Source organism: Lactuca sativa, chromosome 4 (genome assembly GCF_002870075.4).
Source record: "Lactuca sativa cultivar Salinas chromosome 4, Lsat_Salinas_v11, whole genome shotgun sequence".
Lineage (NCBI taxonomy): Eukaryota > Viridiplantae > Streptophyta > Magnoliopsida > Asterales > Asteraceae > Lactuca > Lactuca sativa.
Window position 1 is genome coordinate 237,149,656 of NC_056626.2, and position 10,082 is coordinate 237,159,737.

Genomic DNA, 10,082 nt, shown 5'->3' on the forward strand with positions numbered 1-10,082 from the left:
TTTGTATTTTTTATGATGTTTATATTTTTTTTATAATTATTCAAGAAGTTGGTTTAGTTATTTTATAAAACAGAAATGTTGAATGTAGCAAAAACAATACATAGGGGTAAAATGGTCATTTTCATCATTCAGTATAACAATTCAGATGTTTCAACCAAACAGCATGTTAAAGTTTCAGATCTTAAAAATTCAGACCCTCTTAGAAATTCAGATCTCTTAAAAATTCAGGTCTTAAAAATTCAGATCCTGCCAAACAGCCCCTTAATGGACTAAATAATTGTATGGTTTTAGGACAAGGTCCATGTAAGAGTCTTGGGCCCAATTTGGAAAATTGGGCCATAATTGGGCCTTCATGATTATGTGATATTGGATCATGGGAATTGGATTGGAATAATGGGATGGGCCTTAAGGAAAGACCATGTAGAGGTCTGAGCCCAATTTAGAAAACTGGGCCATCTGTTGGAGTTTGGCCCATTATTTTACTTTTGGGCTTTTGTGGTGTGAGTTAGACCTTGGGGTTGGAACCCAATTATTAATTGGGTATTGTTTTATGTTGACAGTGTGGGAATCTGTCATCCAGCAACTGGGGTTGTGTCTGCAGGACTTTAGTAGTGTTAGGTGAGTTATCCTCACTATACTAAGGGGTCTAAAGCACCAAGGCCGGCCCATTAGATTTGATATCCTAGTAATTATTGATATGTTGAGTTTGAGTTAGTGATGTATGCTAGTTGATATGCTAGTCGGGTAGACCTGTAGGACTACCTGTGATAATGTATGATTATATGTATGTACATTAGTTATGATACATGTCGACATGTTATGTGGGATGGGTTGAGGTTGTACTGCTCAGTGCGGTATCCAACAAACCATAGAGTATTTCGGATATGAGCTGAGGGCCCGGTAGGTATTCCAGACTCATACAGAGGACTCGAGAGTATTCCAGATATATGAGCTGAGGGCCTGGTAGGCATTCCAGATTCATACTGAGGACTCAGGAGCGTTCCACATATGAGCTGAGGGCCCGGTAGGCATTCCAGACTCATACTGTGGACTCGGGAGCATTCCGGTTACGGGCTAAGGGAGACTCATACTGTGGGCTCGGGAGAATTCCAATTACGGCTAAGGGAGACTCGTACTGTGGGCTCGTGGGTATTACAGTCTATAGGGTTGTGGATTCGTTATGTGCTGTTCTGTTCAGTGTGTTATGATATGTTATTGCTCACATGGTAATGTGGACTATGTGTGTATCGGTATTTTGGGGGTTACTCACTAAGCTTTCGGGCTTACAGTTTCAGTGTATTGTTTCAGGTACATTAGGGGATCGTGGCAAGGCAAAGGCGTGATCGTACAACTCCACACTTTTTATGACTATGTTTCTGGGATACTCGAATATGATACATTTTGAAAACAAATTTGTAATAGTTAACGGGTTTGAAATGTTTTTTTAAAAAAAAGTTTAAACTGGCTTGAATTTTACGGGTGTTACATATTTAGTCAAGGATATATATATATATATATATATATATATATATATATATATATGTATGTATATGTATATGTATATGTATGTATATATATATATATATATATATATATATATATATATATATATGAATTTCATGTTGGAATGGCTCAACATATGGAAATTCTATATATGGGTCCATTATTTGCGTTCTAAAATTTGATTATGATTACGACATCCCTTTTCATAATCTGAATTATGAGAACTTGGCAAATAGAAATAGAAATATTATAGTAAAAGGCTGGTCTAGTATCATGTCTTTATGTATCGTGTCCCGTATGCTTCACATATAAGATCGAATTCATGTGCTATAATATTCATCTGTTCTAAATTTTTCATGCTCAAAGCATTAAGAAGGAAGAAGTACTAGAATTAGATATGACTAAAAAGATTAAGCAATTGTCGAACAAAATCTAAGGTTTACCAAGGATTGGTTGCTAAGGGACAATTGGAAGTATAATGTTAATTTTGGAAGGTTGATATTGACATATTCTGAAAAGAGGCAACTCTTGTTCAGAAGTGATAGTCAAAATGAGAATATGGAAATATTCCCATAGGTGGAAGTTATTCATCGAAGTTGTGTAAGATTAGGAAACTTAATGCAAGAAGAATGTTCAAAGGAAATGAACTTTTAATATGAGACTTCGGTTCCATGGAGTGGTTCTCCATTGGAATACTTTGTAATGTATGTTGACAAGTATTTGTTCCTTTGTGCATAATCATTACAAGAGGACCAATGCATATAAGTTTCGAATCTAACAGATTTAGGTAAATGGCAGGAATTTGGAAATCTTGCATTTGCGGTAAGGAATTGGGATTGTGAAATGAGAATCATTGGAATTATGTTCAATCGATCTATTTCACAGAGTAAGGATCATAGACAAACATAGTGTGCATACTTGGTGTACGACATGACTAGTGTTTAGACAACATAGTGTACATGCTTGGAGCATGGGACAACTATTGTTTTAATTCAAGTATAAAGGTGATAGTTTGAAACAGTATACAATGAATGATGGGTAATCAATATGGTGATAAATAAAAGATGTGTTATTTATATTCATAAGTTCTGGGACCATATTAGATTCAATTATTCTTGTGTTTCACTTTGCATGTTTTGACTTCCAGAATAACCATGTCGTTCTTCCTGAATGACTAAGTTATTCAAACCATCCATAGTCGGTCATATGTTGGAAGTAGATATGAATTAAGACTATCATGGGTTGGCTTATAGAGGTCTATGATGTTGGATAAAGTGGTGCTACAAGACTCATGAGTGCTCATAACTTCAGAGTATTTTTGACAACCTAAAGATTTATTGCCTTCTAGGCTTGTTAAGGGTCATACTATTGGGTTTTAAGCCTGGTACACTTAAGGAATGAGTGTTAGAATGTACCTACTAGAGATACTGTGCAACATTCAAGCCTTAAGATGACCAAAAAGGAGTTCACAACCACAACATATAAGTTTACAGCTGTAAACTCAAGGTGGTCCGTAAACTCCCCCCATAAGACTCATTCCCTTCAGCTTTTCTTTCATTATTTCACTTCCACCTCAAGAAGACTTCCATTCTCTCGCAAGTATCAACGAGATTTTCATTCCTGATCTTCCAAAGGTAAGTGATTCATCCCTCTAGTTATTGACTTTCCTTCTTACTCTTGAATCACCCTTTGATTTCATCCATGGAAATCAACTTTTGGCTAGATCTTAAACTTTCACCAAGAACACCAATAACACACACTTGTTCTTAGTGGCCAAAAACTCCTCAAAGGCCCTCAAAAGTGCGAGTACTGCATCTATCATCTAGTTAGGCATGTTATCACTAGATCCTAGCCTTGAAACATCATCAAACTCGACATTAATGAGAGTTTACGGCCATGAATATCTCCCTTAGCCATAAACCATTGTAATTGCCATGTTTTGAGCCTTAAACACTTATAGACCTTTGTTAACCCTTGGAACACTTGAACATAACCCCTTCTCTTCATAACCCAAAATAGGACCATTTGGAGAGTTTACGGCCATACACTTTAAGGTGTGTCTGTAAACACCTCAACAACTACCAATAAGTTGGTTTTGCTCATCCTAGTGTAGAGCAATGGTCCCTCAAGTTTCCATAGCATTCAAACACCCTCTTATGCACATTTTACCATGAGTTTACACCATGGCCGTAAACCCATGGCCGTAAACACCTAATGGTGGCCTTAAACATCCCTTAGAAATCACATCTGATTCTAACACTTGATCCAAGTGTTTCCTAGTACCTAGGGGTATTTCCTTTCATATAGTTGCTTATAAACAGTATACTCATGCCAATACTTTCCATATATGTCATTTAGGACTCGTTAGTGTCTTAGGACTTTATTCGTGGAACTTCTCATCCTTACACACATATTCGTTTGAATCACCCACATAAGGTGAGTTCATACCCCTATAATGAATCTTTTAACTGTTTTAAACGCTTTTAAGGGGGGAATACAAGTTGAACACAATGATAATTGTGTAAATGTTTGTTATAAACATCCTTCAAAAGATTTCTTATGTCTTTTATAAGTGATCAAAACATTTCAAACACTCTTTTAAAGTTATGTTACTTTATAGTTTAACAAAACTCCGTTTTAAAGTACAAGCATAACTTAGTAGTAAAATGAGTCGTTTCAATAACAGTTCAACTCAAAACTAGTAAAATATATGGAGTATAGTTTAGAGGTTCAATTCATACTAGATAAAAGACCATATTATAAAGAGAAACATAGAGGTTGATACAATACATCAGAGAGACATACTATACACTATACATGATAATAGAACGAACATACTAAATGCTATAGCATGAGAATACTACAGGATCTAACTATACCAATAATCATTAACTCATTGTTCTAAACAAAAGGTAAAGTAAATTTGGTATACAAGATCATATAACTTTAATGTGAATTTACACGACCTAGCAATTTGTTTGCGGAAGTCGCATTTGGCCCTAGAATCTCTTGCAGGGAGAGTGTATAGTATGGGTACTATCCATCACATTATGACCTTAATAAAAAAAAACATGTTTTTAAGGTAATCAGTACGTCAGGATGTCAATTTATAAGACAACTATGTACTTACATTTTCCTATTGCTTTCATATTGTGACAGTTCCACTTGAAGGTTAATGCAAGTTATTTACGAGTTAAGATAGTTATAAACTAGGGGGAAACTTACATTTTACAAACGACAAACAGAACAGTCGAGTCTAGTACATTCAGTAGAAAGGGGGCCCATAATGCTAAATTTATGATTCTTTCATGTATACATCAAGGATATATATTAATCGGATCCGACAGGTAGTAGGATGTGGGCTTTCTGCTTCATTTCCTGTTCCTTGTTTGGTTGTGAGCTTAGAGCAGATACACCTAGGTATGGGCCTATAATGCTAACTATATATATATATATATATATATATATATATATATATATATATATATATATATATATATTCCGTATACACTAAGTAATCTTAATGGGTACCAGGTATGGGCCTGGTCATAGAACACTAATTCAATGCACCGTTTTCTAGTACAAAACATACTTTTAAAATAGAACATTTGGTAGACAAAACTAGAAACCAACCAGTGAAGGGTTTAATCCATTTTATTAAACCGGTATAAACTTAAAGGACCTTAGGTGGTTAAATCTATAATACCTTAGTTTATACATCAGGGTTATATATAATTAATACCCGATAGGTAGTTAGAGGTGTGCTTTCCACCTCAATCATGTTCCTTGTTTGGTTGTGGGCTTAGGGCAGATTCACACAATTAAAAATCTATTCGATACTAGATTATATATAGCTAGTATAAAATAAGTGATTATAGATGGAACCACTATGGTTACGATTTCTACTAAAATAAATAAAGGTTTTCTTAAAGAATCTTTTCATCAAATATAAAGGAACTATTACAGTTAAGTCCATGAGTACCAAGTGAATACGCCAGGGTTATGTACGACAATGATCTAACAAACAATAGGATATGTGCTTTCCGCCTTACTTCTTGTTCCTTGTTTGGTTGTGAGCTTAGGGCAGATACACACAATCGATTATTTGCTTACTCTAGGTTTTATATAACTTGTATCTATTTAGCACTCATAGAAAGGATTGCAGAGTCATTTTACTTATCTTTCATCAAAGCAAGAAATATAGGATTTGCTGGAAGATCAGGCGAACTTTTCTGAAAGAACTTACAACTTTCTACAACTTACTTACATCACTAAAAGCTTATGAAATGGGATTCATAAGATGGAGCAATATAGCTTGTATTCTCAGGAGACCAGTAGAGAGGTACGCGCATTGGGATTCAAAAGATGGAGCAGTATAGCTTCATGTCTTATTTTGTTATTTACTTTGTAGTCTATGCTATGTGATCACATACTTTGTAAAAACCTTCCTTCCAATGAAATGGTTGTTCATTAATTTGATTACTATGATGCATGTCTTGTGATGCTAAACATGACGTCCTCCACCCATGAACATTTCAGCCGTTCCATTTTTAGGGTGTTACGGTATTGCATTCAACCCACGCTCATTGGAATCACTTCAAGGATTTTATCATGAGTGATCATGAGACGATAATATTTTATATTCATCAAACCTAGAGATATGAGTTGTTACTATGAGCTGGTTATACATCGATTGCATGAAACCACATTGGTAACTCTATGTTACAAAACGTGCCTTTGTGTATGATTCAACAAGTTGTAGAACAAGCCATATGAGTCGAAGTTTATCCATTCATTTTACCTTCGGGATAAAAGCGATATTTGTGGTCCCCTTGATGATTTAATGATGATACAAAAAATGGAAAAAGAGAATGATTATAATCCATGTATTAGTCCATATGATATCTAGAATGCAGGTATATATGATCCCTTATCTAATGGACAAATTATTGACAAAGGTTAGAGTTCATCGACAAGGTCAGGGTTCGACAGCGGCTTTGAGAGCTACGATTGCCAGTTGGTTTTTGAAGTCATAAGTAATAATAGTTTTAGACTTATCCAAGTGGGAGACTGTTGGATTAGTGTCTAAGTCCATAACTATATTTCGTATGTACATGACCCGACTCGGCATGGTCCTTTTGGGTTGCATGGCATCAGAACATTTGGATAGACCGTTTGTGAGGAGAGGACATTTGTGACATATTAATATATTAGAAGTTCTAATATATTAAGACGAAATCTTGTTATTTAATTAGTATTGATCAAGAATGAATTTGGACTTAATTTAGTGATCAAAAGAGACTATTTAAATATATGGGGATTGATTGTGTAGATCATTAATTCTTATATATGTAGGCTTATGATCCATGATTCCTTATGTTGGGTTTAACCCATGTGGTGACCCATGGATACTCCATGGAGGTTAAAACCCATGGAGCATAAGGAATTAGTAAAGTCACGGGTCACATTGTGTAACCCTAATATACACACTATATAAGGACCCTTTTAGCTCAAGAAATTGGTACTAGTGATACATATATGAGGGCTAACCGATTTGAGCATGAGTGTCTTCTTCTCATGGTTATTCCATGTGTTGGTGATGTTGGATGAACTATTTGCGGTGTCACAAATGGGGCACTAGGCTCTCAAGCTTCATGGAGTCAAGCTACATCAACAAGTTATGTATTTCTATCTAGTTTATTACCTAAGTATCAAAGATTGTATGCTAGTTAGGATAATACCTTGGAATACTCATATTTGCATGTATAATAGAGAAAACATAGATGCAAGGTATTTAGGGTTGCATGTACACTTAGGAGTGTTCGAATGCTCAAAACCTAACAACAAGATCTGAATAGATCTGGATTACGAACACTATTAGAAACAAGAGAAAACCATCAAACTCTCATATTTAACCAGACCGGAGCAAAAAGCGCTAAGGAAAGTCAACAGATTCACGAATCTTTCAACATACCACCTGACACGACAAACAGAGGTGGTTGTTTGTCGGAGATCGCATAGATCTACATCTAGATATGAAAATAAAAAAACAAATTTTGTAGATCTAAGACATGAAGAAGACGAATCCATATCCGAAGAAATCATATCTAAAATCATAAGAGCGAAGCACAAAAAATGAACCGATATGAGATGTTCAGGTGGTGGTTTGACATAGGAGGTGCTAACAGTGGCTTAACGTCGATGATAGTAGTTTCTCTCCAAATCTGATACATTTTTTCCATTTAGAGAGATAAAGTGAAACAGAAGGAGGTCGGTGTTATTGGTGGTTTTTTGGCTTCTACAACGGTAACAATTCATCTAAGTAGTGGTGGAGGGGAAGAAGTGGTAGTAGAACTAGATCTAAAGGTGGTGGTTCCAAATCTGAAGTTCCGACGACATATGTAGGTGTCTTCATACGTAATCGGAGGATGTGATATAGGAAGAGAATTAACGGCTGTGGAGTCGCCATTGGCGATGGTGGAGGTAGTGGGGCCGCCGCCGACGGTAGCGTTGTCTATGGCAATGGTGGCGGTGGTGTTCTTCATAGGTTATTGAAGAAGATGAGAGAATTACTTTTGCTCTTGAACAAGCTTTATGAGGCTTTGGCTCTCCTTCATGTCCAAAACCTTCTTCTAAGGCTAGTTATGTGTGTTTTAGCTTCATGGAGCTTTGCATGCACATAAATTTAGCAACTTTACGTGATAATTACATCCTAGGAGCCTAGATCTACAGCATGGAGCTTTGGTTTCACAAAAAATCCTTTATATGAGAAATTCACTGATGGGACTCGAAGAGTTGCATGGTCAACTCAACGAGTTCAACCCGAATTTTGGACATGAATGGACTCAACAAGTTGTTTGGAAACTAGGCAAGTCAACTAGGGTTTTCACAATTTCTCGAGTTCTGGAAGGACTCGACGAGTCAGTGAACTGCTATCGACGAGTTGGGTCAAAATGGACTATTGACCATGACCGCTGACTTTGACTTTGACCAAGGAATTGACGAGTTGACTTCTGGGGGTATTTTTGGTAAGTTGGGAATTTATGGAAGTGGTTTTATGGTGAATATAGGTGGTGGAGTTCGTGGTTGTGATTCAAGAGTTTGACATTATCACTACAGTTTGACATTTGTGAGGTGAGTTGTCCTCACAATACTTAGGGTCGAAGGCACAAAGGTCGGCCCATTGGATCTAATATCCTAGTAGTTGATGATATGTTGAGTATGAGATAGTTACGCATGCTATCTTGCTATCCCAGTTTGGTTGATCTGTAGGATATCCTGTGTTACTGTTTGATTTTCCATATGTGCATTTAGCTGTTATATATATCGACATGTTGTGCTGCTAGCGTTGAGGTTACACTGCTTCATGCGGTGACCAATGAACCCTGGAGTATGCCAAATATGAGCTGAGGCCCGGGAGAGCATACCAGACTCAAACTGAGGACTCCTAGGAATTCTCGTTGCGAGTTGAGGGCCAGGGGATCATGCCATACTCGCACTGAGGGCTGGGCAGTAGTATTCCAGTCTTAGGACTGAAGGGGAGCAAGCCAGTCGTAAATTGTGGGCTCGAGAGAAAACCATACTTATGTTGTGGGCTTGGAAGCAAGCCAAATCTGAGATGTGGGACAGAAAGGCAAACCAGACTCACACTAAGGACTCAAGGGTAATCTAGTTTGTAGAGTTGTGGATCCATTAAATGTTGTTATTATGTGTATTGTTTTTTATGTATCGGTATTTTGGGGGAACTCACTAAGTTCGGGCTTACAGTTTTAGTTTTGGTTTCAGGTACCTTGGATTATTGTGGGAAAGCAAAGGCATGATCGTACAACACCTCACATTTTATGACTTTGTTTTTGGGATACTCTGATATGAAACTATTTTGAAAACAAATTTGTAATAACTGTTGGTTTTTAATTATTTAAAAAGTTTTAGAATGACATGATTTTTATGGATGTTACAATAAAAATTATAACAATGAAAAGACATTTAAAATACAACCTATTCATATATTTTTCATCAACTATTGTCTATAAAAAAAAGAGTACACACACACACACACACACACACACACACACATATATATATATATATATATATATATATATATATATATATATATATATATATATATATATATATATATAAAAGTTCAAATTAAAACAGTAAATAGTATAAGAACGTGAAAACACTATGTTTATGTTATTATTCTATAATGACTGTTCTATATCTGCATTATTGAAGTAATTCTAATATGAATATTAACATTTGATTATTCATATATTCATTAGAATGTTACTCCCTCAGTCCCAAATTAATTGTCCACTATTGACTTTTGAATTTATTTTTCTTCAATTTTGACCTTAAGTACTTTTATCTTTGATATATATTACTTGATAAAACTTATAACAATGACAAGATATTTAAAATAAAACCCATTTACATATTTTGCATCAACAATTATCTATCAAAAACAAAATTATTTAAGATCAAAGTTAAAGAATAAAGGCTTCAAAAGTCAAACGTGGAGAATTAATTTTGGACATATATAGTATTATTTGATTATAAATTCATGTGTGTGC